Here is a 13,002-nt window from a genome sequence, read left to right as displayed (position 1 = left end):
GAGGAGTCGCTACCCGGATTTATTCGGTATGTTTTAATTTTGAGGACGAAATTTTATTTAGGGGGGAGAGGAGAGTTGTAAGGTCCAGTAATTTAATTTACGTAATTTGAATGCATGCAATCTAGAGTTTTATTTAAATGATGTATTTATTTATTTTTATGCATTTTATGCATATTATTGCATGATAGGATTCATTTCATGATGATTATAAAAGTTCACACATTAGATTTTCTAGATGCATTTCGCACTCGATCAAGGAACGAAGACCAGGGAATTATCAAGAAAATTATTTTTATTAATTAATATAAGGTATTTTAAGTATATTTTTCAAAAAACAAGATTTATTGGGTATTTTTACCTGCCAGAGCATATTTTTAATCGGTAAGCAAATTTTAACGATTCTGAAAACCTTTTGAGGGCTCAGACAATATTTTCAAAAATGTACCTAAAAGAAATATTTTTGAGAGCATTTTTGGGCTTGTTGGGTTTGTTTTATTGCTTAATGGGCTCAAAATCATTTTTAAAACTTTTTAAATTTAATTAAGGGCCCAATAGTGGTTTGTTTTCTATTTAAATTACCACTTAAACCTACCCTAAACCTAAAAATCCATAGCAGCCACCCCTCCCCTCCATTCAGCATCCTCCACCTTCGGTTTTCAGTAGCAAGTCGGCCCCCTCCTTTTTATTTCAAGAAACATTCATTCCCTCTCCTCCGGTGCCTCCCCAACACGCATTTCTTCAAGTTTGCGTTCTTAAATCTTTAAGGCACGCAATGTACCTTTGTTTTTCATCATTCACACCATATACATTCTGTTTTGTGTGCTTCGTGTGCTTGGTGTTCGGTCCATGAAATATTTTCTGATTATGGTTTCGGTTGGTATAATTTATGCACAAATATTTGCACCTCTCACTTTTTTATTGCTATGATGCTAGGGGCTACCGTAGGTTACCAAGATTCTGTACAAGTCGAGGAGTGTGCTGTCATTCGGCTGGATTTGAGATATGGTGTTGTACGCTAGAGGCCGTGAGTCATTGTTTTCGGGAGATCGCATGAAAGGGTTGGAGATGTCGGTGCAAGGGTCGATCCAAGGCTTGTACCAGACCCTGATGGGTCTGAGACATGGCTTAGGATGGCTCAAATGCTTCTGGAGCCACCATTGAAGCCGATCGATCGTGAGTAGGGAGGATGGCCGCGGGTGCAATTACCTTGGTGACTAGTGAATGTAGGCAAGTTGCGGCTTGCATGGGGATGTAGCTGTGGGTTCAGCAGGTCCAAAGAGATCCTAGGGTGGGCTAGGTGAGGTTGGTTAGTGGCTGGCCCCTTTGGTTAAATTCTAGTATTGATGGTTTAGGAAAGGGAGTTGGCTAGGGTTTCGAGTTGTTATACGTAGAAATTTTCCAGCAGCGTACGGGTTATGGCCGAGGGGTTAGGGGTTTGTTCTTGAGGGTTTCAAGGCTTCTAATATGTTTATAAGGCGTGGTAAAAGGTTGGGAGAAATTTGCTTAAGTTTCGGTTCGAATCGGGTTAAAACCGGGACCCCGGTCCAAGTTTTAAAACGAATTGAATAAGTTTTTAAACGTGCTCGAGTTTACGTCTGTGGAGACCCGGACGCTAATCATCTTCTTAATCATCTTTGGGATTTAATTATCAATTCTGATAAGCAGGGTCTAAAAATTTTTCTTTTTAAACTATAAATGCGGAAGGTAATGGAATCTAAATAATATACATATCTGTATGAAACTACATTTCAGTATAAAAGTACAATACTGTACAATCTAAGTCTAAGGTTCAGTTACTAAGTTCAACTAATAAACCAAATCTACAGTAAGTCCGGAATCACCACGCTAACTCTTCTTCTCTCCTCATCCTCTTGACCCCGATCTAGTCCCACCTGTTGTCATGCACACATACAAAACAAGACAACAGCCGGATAACTCCGGTGAGAATAAATCCCAGTATAAAACATGGTAAGCATGTATATAAACAATCTAAATCATAAAACATGCTATCATGAACATATTCAAAGTAATAGATTTCATAATCTATGAAATCAAATCACAATAAGCATGCAACTCCTTTCAGATAGACATGCAATTTAAATCAAATCATATAAACATACTATCATACTGAAAGCAATAAATATGGGTTTCATATTCTATGAAACCACATCTCTAAACACATGCAGTTCTAGTCAAATCATGTCTAGACTCGACTCAACTATAACTCTAGGGATCCCGGTGTGAATAAGACGTCAATGGCTGTCACCTACCCTCCCACTCGGGGTGACTGTACGTCTTATTCCTAGACTTCGGTCTGAGCTGTATCAACGACTGCAATAGGAGTCATGGCTGCTCCTAAGCTGAGATACACCGAACATCTAGATAGCTGACAATGGCTGTCAACGACTCTCCTATTTCAATGCAATGCATAAAAATCTGTAAACAATGCATAATCATCTCAACATATAAATAAATCATATTCAAATCAGAATATAAAAGTAATCTAGTATGTGATTTTATTGGGAAACTCAAATAAGATCTTATTTGAGTTATATCTTCCCGTATATCACATGAATTATACATTTGTCGTCCCTATCTGACGAAGACGATGATCTGTATTCAACTCTGTCCATATCAATCTGAAATGACAATATTGAATACGCTGTATCAGTAAATAACTCAATGCACAATCAGTTCTGATCAATACTCCAATCAGTATACAATCTGATCAATATCTGAATAATATACAATCTGAGTCATATCAATAATATCACAATCTAATCGAGATCATATCTGAATCTGATCAATCTAAATCAACTAATGTTTCGACGACATAATAATACAATCTGAATAACCCCGTCAATCTGAATATCACAAATAAAATACTGGAACTCATAATCTGTGTCAACATAATTCATACTCTGAATATTAACACAATTTTGATATAGAATCTCAGTCAATATCTTTCAAAAATCATAACAATTACAGAACCAGTCTGTTCTTTAATCTGACTTCAATTCTATAATGTCTACGGTAGCAGAAACACCATATCTGAATCATATTCAATTCTGACAATATCATAAATTCAAATCTTGTCTAAACGTAATAAAACTTACGTCCGGATGAAGCCTGCTCTGACAGGAACACAGTACTGTGTTCGGATTCTAACTCAGACGGACGGATTTCACAAAATCGTAACTATAAGCTTCGGAGAGAATTTGAAAGCTTTTCTCCAGGATTTTCTGATTTCCAATTCTTAAAAATCGATTTTGTATATATATGTATATATACACACACGCATGGACGACAAATGGCTCATTGCATGTTCTGCACGTTGCGCGCATATGCGCGCACAAAGTCGCGCATATGCGCCGGTTGTTCGAACCAGCACATCATCGCCTCGCGCATATGCGCCATTTTTCTCGCGCATATGCGCCGAGCCTACTGTACCTCCCGCGCATGTGCGCCAAAGGTTCTGGACATGTCGCGCATATGCGCGCACTTCTTCGCGCATGTGCGCCATTGCTTCGGCCTTCCTCATGTATTTGGTGAATTTTCCCGTCTTTTCCGTCCGATACAATGCGTCTATAATCATATCGATTATCACCAATAAATATAATAATCATCGTCGAATCATTTCAGATTAACAGGATAAATTTCTCGGGCCTTACATTTCTCCCCCTCTTAGATCTGAGTTCGTCCTCGAACTCGCAAGTAATCAATTCAGATATATCAGAAAAAAAATGTATACAGAGTTTTAAATCAAAACTCTCATCTTACTGAATCCATTCTGAAATCTCTTTCTTGTATCAATCTCTGATTTCAAATCTGGAATAAGACTTCATGAAGTATATTATCATAATACTTCTCAATTTAATTCTGACAAAATCAATCTTGCCATGTGGGTTATACAACATCCGTATAACCACTCCATAATCTATAATGATCCAATACAGCCAACCATCGTTAAATCTGCTGCTCTCGATCTAGGACATATTCAATCCTCGACCTCAAATACCAATCATCATCATCCGATGTTGGTTTATGACATCTGTTCTTTCTGAACTATCTTCATCTTCCTTCGAATTTCTTCAAAAAAATTAAAAATCTGTAGTATTCACTATATACTGTCCTGACTAAAACTATCTCATTACCCATCTGATAAGCTGATAGCTATTGTTATGTCATGATAATAAGTCATATCAATTAGTGCTAACATCCAGCACTAAAGCTGTACAAAAAACTTCCAATCCCTGAATAATATATTCTGACGGTCTGTCAATCTGTAAAATCATCTAAGAGAGAGTACATGATATACTCTATCACGAATACAAATTCAAGCAAAATCACAATCTGACATAATCTACTGTGGCATTCTGATCTTTCTGACCACTTTTCTGACATCAATCTGTGTCATTGGGTCATGTTTGTACATTATCTTGTACAAACTGATAGATATAGACTGAACAATCTGTCAATCTTAATCATATCATATTACAATCTGTAAAAATGACGGTAATTTCATTACGAAGGCTATAGAAATGTACTCTCATTTCTATTTAAAACTTCACAATTCGGTAATACATCTTCTGATTTCTATCTTCCTATCTTTTCTGTTAGCGATTTAGGCATATCAGTATAATTCCTGCCAATATTTCCGTAAAAATTCTGTCATAGCTGATCTAATCTGTCTATATTATACCTGTCTGTTCGAATCTCATACTTTCTCAGTCAGCAAAATGAACACTGAATCCACTACAATGCATTTCTGACACTATCTATAATTTCAGATTCAAAATATTCGGTATAAAAATAATCAGTTAATAATACAATTTAAAGAAAAATACCTACCTGGTATTCGGCTCTGATTATAAATATCAATTCTGTTATACAACTCTGAAACATTCTGATATCATAACACACCCAGTCTAATACAAAACACAAAATCACATATCTGTTTCTCTGACCGATACTCTGCTCTGATTATCGAAATACTGTTCTGACCACTCTGATCACGTTTCTGAACTACTGAAATTCTCGAATTCATTTCTGATACAAGCTGAACTGTATATACTCTCAACGGTTCATAAAATCTGTATCAATACTGATTCAGAATAACAATAATCTATACTAATCTAGTAACTATATAAGATTGTAAGTTCTAGCAATACTATCGATTCTGACAAATCAATCAGATCTTCATGCCATTCTGATCAACTGCTATATATCATCTGCAAATATAATATGCTCCCCAAACAATACAATCTGTATAAAATACTGATCTAGAAGCAATGATTCTCAAGCAGTTCAAAACACAATCATATCAGATAATCTGTCAACGCATATAATATCCATCTCTGACAATTCTGACATTTCTGACTTTCTAATCTTTCTGATATCGGTATCTGATCAGTCACTGATCACAATATCAACTGTCTCAAAATCAATCAGTATACTAACATCAGATATCATCTATTCTGAATACAATCTGTTTCAACAAAATACATATCTGAACAATTTCTATATACAAGAATCATAATTCTCAGAATATTTAATATGATCTTTTCAAATATTCTTTCAATTTATTTTGTATCATTCTGTATAGTCAATACCATTCTGTACTAAATCTACTATACAAACAATGCCTGATCTCAATTCAATTCTGAAATTTATCTTTCTGATATAACACAATTCTGAAATCTGATCTAGGCAAACATCAGCCAACTTGTATAATATTGACCAATCTGTCAATACTAAACTCGATTTCAGTGGATCTACTGAATACATAAGGATGCAATCTGCTCCTTTCTGTAATAATCGAGTTATATACAACACAGATATCAAAGGAATTCAAAAATCTAGAATTCTTACTGTGAAATCTCTACTCATCAGCCATATCTGGTCTGAATCTTATATTCTCCTAAAAAAGAATCTATAACAGTTCTGTACTTGTTCAGCATATTTATATTAATAATGCAATCAAATCAGAAAACACAAGTACATCAGAATCTAACTCGGTCTCATTCTTATCTTTCCTGTAGTATATAATATGTCACCGAAATCTCTGATATCAACATTTTCCTCAACAAGCTAGGAAATCAATACTACAGTACAACTAGACCCAACAGATACAGCATATCTCCATGCTACTCCATCAAATATAATCATATGAAATGCATTAGTATATATCAATACATATGCATCATAATCATAAAAGAATAGTACCTGTCGTGAATTCTGGATCTGTGTTTTCAATTGAACTCTGTTCCCTACAAATTTCGGGAACGCTTCTGGGGACAGACTTTAGCAAAGTGTCCTGGCTGTCCACAAATATTGCATCTACCAGTCACTCCCTGGCATTGCTCGGTGGAATGTCTCCCTCCGCAACTCCTGCAATACACTCCAGTATAGCTTGGACCAGAAACGCTAGAGCTAGATGAATCGCTTCCTATTTTCTTGAATGGTTTCTTCCGAGCTTTCAGCAAATCTTGCTTTCCACTCGTACTGCCTCGATCAAATCTGAGAGGGGATTGCTGTGTCTGGGGTTGTTTCACACACAACCTCCCTAGCTGTCTAATCAGACTCGCCTCAGCTCTCTTCGCTCTACTCAGGATGTCAGCAAAGTGGTAAGGTCGTTGCAGATTCATAAATGCAACTACCTCCGAATTCAACCCTCTGATGAACTGATTTACTACAGCTTCATCATTTCCAGCTATCTGAGGAGCAAAACGCATTAGAGTTGAGAATCTAGCAATATATTCATCAATATTCAACTGCCCTTGACTCAAATTCTCAAATTCTGTTCTTTTGTCCTCTCGGTATGAAACTGAGAAAAATCTTCGATAGAATTCAGTTCTGAATATTTCCCACGAAATCACTGTACCTCTCTGTGCCCACATTCTTCTACTGGTAATCCACCAACTCCTGGCGGCTTCTCGTAACTGATAAGGTACCATTTTAACTCTTTGTTCATCTGTACAATCAAGTAAATCGAACAAGATTTCTATATCATCAAACCAATTCTGACAATCTTCAGATGTCTCGGTACCACTCAGAATCGGCGGCTGTAATAACTCAAATTCTTTCATCTATTCTTCTAGCTGAGCTTCTGATGCATCTAGCTGTTCAGACGAAGTACTACCCCTTTCTGGAATTCCCCGAGGCGGTACATCTGAATGTCAAACAAATCAATATACAGTCTGTATAATCTGTCTCAGCCCTCCTCTGATCATGTACCTCTGATTCAGACTCGGTTCTGATCCAGGCTTGATAATTACATGTTGTAGTCCACTCAGATAACAAACAACATGTAATAGGGAAAGCAATAAATCATGCTAGCACACACAATGTAAATCAACATTGAAATAATACTCATGCGAGCAATCACATGCAAGGAAAGAAAATTCAATCTACCCCGCTCATTCTCTTCTATCTCAGTCTAAAAGATCTATCAACTCTGACTATCTCGATCTAAAGGATCTATCGCTCTGATAATCTAAGTCTAAAGGAACTATACGCTCTGATCCACCTGTTGTGGGGACCCGGACGCTAATCATCTTCTTAATCATCTTTGGGATTTAATTATCAGTTCTGATAAACAGGGTCTAAAAATTTTTCTTTTTAAACTATAAATGCGGAAGGTAATGGAATCTAAATAATATACATATCTGTATGAAACTACATTTCAGTATAAAAGTACAATACTGTACAATCTAAGTCTAAGGTTCAGTTACTAAGTTCAACTAATAAACCAAATCTACAGTAAGTCCGGAATCACCACGCTAACTCTTCTTCTCTCCTCATCCTCTTGACCCCGATCTAGTCCCACCTGTTGTCATGCACACATACAAAACAAGACAACAGCCGGATAACTCCGGTGAGAATAAATCCCAGTATAAAACATGGTAAGCATGTATATAAACAATCTAAATCATAAAACATGCTATCATGAACATATTCAAAGTAATAGATTTCATAATCTATGAAATCAAATCACAATAAGCATGCAACTCCTTTCAGATAGACATGCAATTTAAATCAAATCATATAAACATACTATCATACTGAAAGCAATAAATATGGGTTTCATATTCTATGAAACCACATCTCTAAACACATGCAGTTCTAGTCAAATCATGTCTAGACTCGACTCAACTATAACTCTAGGCATCCCGGTGTGAATAAGACGTCAATGGCTGTCACCTACCCTCCCACTCGGGGTGACTGTATATCTTATTCCTAGACTTTGGTCTGAGCTGTATCAACGACTGCAATAGGAGTCATGGCTGCTCCTAAGCTGAGATACACCGAACATCTAGATAGCTGACAATGGCTGTCAACGACTCTCCTATCTCAATGCAATGCATAACAATCTGTAAACAATGCATAATCATCTCAACATATAAATAAATCATATTCAAATCAGAATATAAAAGTAATCTAGTATGTGATTTTATTGGGAAACTCAAATAAGATCTTATTTGAGTTATATCTTCCCGTATATCACATGAATTATAACTTTGTCGTCCATATCTGACGAAGACGATGATCTGTATTCAACTCTGTCCATATCAATCTGAAATGACAATATTGAATACGATGTATCAGTAAATAACTCAATGCACAATCAGTTCTGATCAATACTCCAATCAGTATACAATCTGATCAATATCTGAATAATATACAATCTGAGTCATCTCTACTATTTATTAAAGCTGCGAGGCACTTAATAACTGCCACTGCGGACACCAAAATATATAAACCCATTTTTACCCCTCAATTGTGCGTGTAGAATCCGAAATATCAGGCGACACCATTCAGCCCATAACCGGCCCATCTCATCTCATCTTCGACCTCTTCAATGTTTCTTGATGTTCTCCTCACAGCCTCCATAACTGATTCAGGTATCACGTTGTGGCTACCCCCACTGCTGCTACCACCGCTTTCCATCGTTCTCTTTCAACTCTTGCAACTAAATTCGAGTTCTTTTCCTGTGGGTGTCTCCGAAAGAGGGTTCGAATAATTAAATTCGTTCCCGATTCCTTCAGTGAGAATTGGTGTATATGTTTTATCTTCTTCGGCCCATCTCAACTCTACAACATCTCGATCCTGCTTCCTTCAGTTAGAACAGAAGACGCAATCGGACTCACCCTCAACCGAATTGATCATCCAGCAGGCCAACAAACAAGATAAGAATCGGCTATACATGTTTCATTTTGTTTGTGATGGATTCTCTGTGCGTGATTTGTGGGTTATGGTTGTCTTCATAGCAGTTCTTCACATGTTTGATTTTGTTTGTGATGGATTCTCAGTCCATGATTTGTGGTTTATTGGTTGTCTTCGGAGCATTTTTTGAGGTTTGAAACATTTTTTAAGTTCAATTTCAGGGGATTTAGTCTTATGTTTTCTTTGTCCACGTGAACTTTTTCTGTTTATGGGGCTCTGGTAGACTAATGTGTTGTGTGTATAGGGTGAAAAAATAATATAGATATCCAGAAGCTGTGGTTGCTCTCGAGTCCACCATAATATCACATGGTATGATTTGACAGTTTCTCATTCCTCAAATTGTTTACCAACAGCAAATGCACAACAATTGAGAACTATGGCCCAATTGGATTTGCATTGTTTGAATTTTTCTCCTCGAGTAGTGAATCAATTTAAAATAGGTCATATTCTGACTGCAACGGTATGTTGGAATACATGTAAATCATCTTTCATGAATAAAATCCGTCTATATTGAAGTTTTATTCTTCCTCGATAATGATTTTCTGTACAATAATAAAATAAGCCAAGTTTATGCCTTCTGTATTTCCTGTTTCAAGTGTCATTTTATCATAAAATAACAAATAACAATTGAAGAGCTATAGTTTACGGCCAGGTAAAATAAACAAAATGCAACCTTTCAGGAAGTAACATGTGTCCCGTTTAACTTAGAACCTTGAGTTTCCTACCGTTTAATTTTTTTTGGGCAGAGCTGGAGCCTGAGTTGTGCCAATTATTGGAGTTTCAAGCCCAGCATAAGACCAAGAGCCTGCTTTTCCCAGGTGGGCGTGAAATTACTTCGTTATTTGATGTGTTTGATTGTGATTCTGTTGCATGTATTTTTGCAGAATGAATTTATATATAGTTGAATGTTAAATTTGGATAAGGCTTTGATTTTTATTATCCCGCTGGTCTTTTGAATTTTTGTGGTGTTTTGGGAGATTCTTGGAAATAATGAATAAAAATATGTCCACTTGCAATTCTGAATTGATGAAGAAATGGTGGGCTGGTTGGTTGTTGCTCTTCCGTGAAATGATAGTAGATTTGATGGGACATTATCCTTTTCCAGTAAGCGTAAATTCACTAATCAAAGTACCAAAAATGTTCTAAATGATACTCGATAGGTTTGGATTTCGAAATTTGCAATTTTAAACAATTTGAAATAGAAGATCTGAATTTGTTTTATGTGTGCACACTGGATCAGTCCCCCAATTACGTCGGGGATTACAAATTAGGACAATGGTTTATTCTCATTCATAGTAGATTCATTAACATGCTGCATTTGTTTTTAGTTTTCCGGGTTACTTTGTGATCTACACGAGTGGTATATCATGTGTAGTGCCGTGTAAATTGGATATGAAAACTCCTCTTCTTTATCAGTGTTGCGCCAACATGTTTGAAAAACAGAACAAATAAAATTTCAATTTGGTAGCCAAAACCCTTTACCAACAAATTTTTTTGTGGTTCACGTGTTTCTTAATCATCACAATGTTACAGTTCTCAACTTCAAAAATTTTATTCTAAATGTAAAGGAAATGTAAATATGTTTCTTTTATTTATATATATATATATATATATATATATATATATATATATATATATACTACCAAAAATTAAAGTAACATGCTTATGTTTTTATTAAATTCATAATGGCGAATAATGATGAATAATCTTTCACAAAAGACTTTTTCTCCTCTGAATTTGTTGTTGAAGATCTTTCACAGAAGACTTTCTTTCATCTGAATTTTTTGCTTTGGCTTCAAGAATTTCGATTCAATATTTCAAAGGAGGTAAGTTTCCTTCCTCTTAATGTCAATGGTTGTTCTTGGTTTTCATTTACTATGTAATGATGGTTAAAACATGTTTCTATGTATTAGATGCTGAGATCATAACAGGTCCTCACGAGGGTACCAGATTCTTTCTACATAGAATGCCCTTGGAAAGTGAAGATAATTCTGGATTACCATTTGAGTTGACACGTCGACAGTTTCCCATAAGGCTTAGTTTTGCTCTGACAATAAACAAAGCACAAGGTCAAACAATCACAAATATTATGGCTTCTTAGACATAGTTTTATTATAATCTTTACAGACAAATTTACATTTTGCTTGGTAAATATTAAACTCAAATGTTTCAAGATCTAGCAGAGTCCTGATGTCAAAATCTGAACTTTTATATGCCAGGTGAGCATATTTACTTATCTGACATATTTGAATATTGCCGCATATGTATTTAGATATGAAGATTCATACATAAAGAACGTGTATGATGGAGGGATTAATCCAACAAATAATGTCCATCAATAGCCAAAGCCGCAGCTTTTTAACATTTTTTTGTATTACAGTAATAAACTCTACCTTAGCATGGATTTACAAATTCATAATTCTTTGTTCTATCTACTTAATTTTTTTATTTCTATTTCAAAATATTTTATGTGTATTCCGACCATGATTTAATTGTAACAAGGTTGATTTTATAATTGTTTGTCTTAAATTTACATTCTGCAACTATTGCACCAATTTGTATTTTTCCTCTTTGTCAAGTCATCTACTTACAATATTTCGTTTTTTTTTTGGAAAATAAAATTAGTTTGCCAATTTTTACTTTATTTGCCATGTATTTAGCGAAATACATGGCAGTAGTTTACATTTTGTTCTGTCATATCGATTTTTTATAGCACGCTTTAATAGATTGTTCTATTTGATTTGTATGTTTATGTTGTACTATGGTATGATTCGATAAAAATAATAATTTCTTATTACGCTTGACCAGAGGGTTTAGATTATGCATAAAATGATTAAAGATATCTACAACTTGAATTTTTATTTTTAAATTTATTAGATAAATATAAAAGATAAATTTTAGGTTTTGATATTCAATAAATTAATTAGCGATGATATTCTGATATTTTTAGACCCTATTTTCACTATTTGTTTACTTATTTTACATTGAATTCTATCATTATTTTACATGATATGATATTATTGCTTCAAAAGAATATTATTTTTGAAGATCAACACTTATATTATGTGATGTAACAAATTGAGTTTGACAAATATATTTAAACTTTGGAATCCTTTGCTTCTCATAGATCAAGTAATTTTTTTTTATAATTTCATGGTGTTGAAAAATCATGAAGGTTTATTATATTAGCCTCATATATTCATGACACACGCAACGCGTGTGCCTCAGTTGCTAGTATCAATAATATCACAATCTAATCGAGATCATAACTGAATCTGAACAATCTAAATCAACTAATGTTTCGACGACATAATAATACAATCTGAATAACCCCGTCAATCTGAATATCACAAATAAAATACTGGAACTCATAATCTGTGTCAACATAATTCATACTCTGAATATTAACACAATTCTGATATAGAATCTCAGTCAACATCTTTCAAAAATCATAACAATTACAGAACCAGTCTGTTCTTTAATCTGACTTCAATTCTATAATGTCTACGGTAGCAGAAACACCATATCTGAGTCATATTCAATTCTGACAATATCATAAATTCAAATCTTGTCTAAACGTAATAAAACTTACGTCCGGATGGAGCCTGCTCTGACAGGAACACAGTACTGTGTTCGGATTCTAACTCAGACGGACGGATTTCACAAAATCGTAACTATAAGCTTCGGAGAGAATTTGAAAGCTTTTCTCCAGGATTTTCTGATTTCCAATTCTTAAAAATCGATTTTGTATATATATGTATATATACTCACACGCAT

General features: G+C 34.9%; 1 long non-coding RNA gene across 1 annotated transcript; it reads left to right on the top strand.

Annotated features, from left to right (window-relative positions):
• Window positions 1–8,791: 8,791 nt before the first annotated feature.
• LOC140839362 (uncharacterized) lies at window positions 8,792–11,488 on the top strand. Its single transcript, XR_012119697.1, has 4 exons — window positions 8,792–9,534; window positions 9,972–10,043; window positions 10,975–11,051; window positions 11,139–11,488. It is a non-coding gene; the product is annotated as an uncharacterized lncRNA (long non-coding RNA).
• Window positions 11,489–13,002: the final 1,514 nt, after the last annotated feature.

Source organism: Primulina eburnea, chromosome 8, assembly GCF_022965805.1.
Source record: "Primulina eburnea isolate SZY01 chromosome 8, ASM2296580v1, whole genome shotgun sequence".
Taxonomy (NCBI): Eukaryota; Viridiplantae; Streptophyta; class Magnoliopsida; order Lamiales; family Gesneriaceae; genus Primulina; species Primulina eburnea.
Note: the sequence above shows the minus strand (reverse complement) of the source record. Positions and strands in the feature narration are given on the sequence as shown.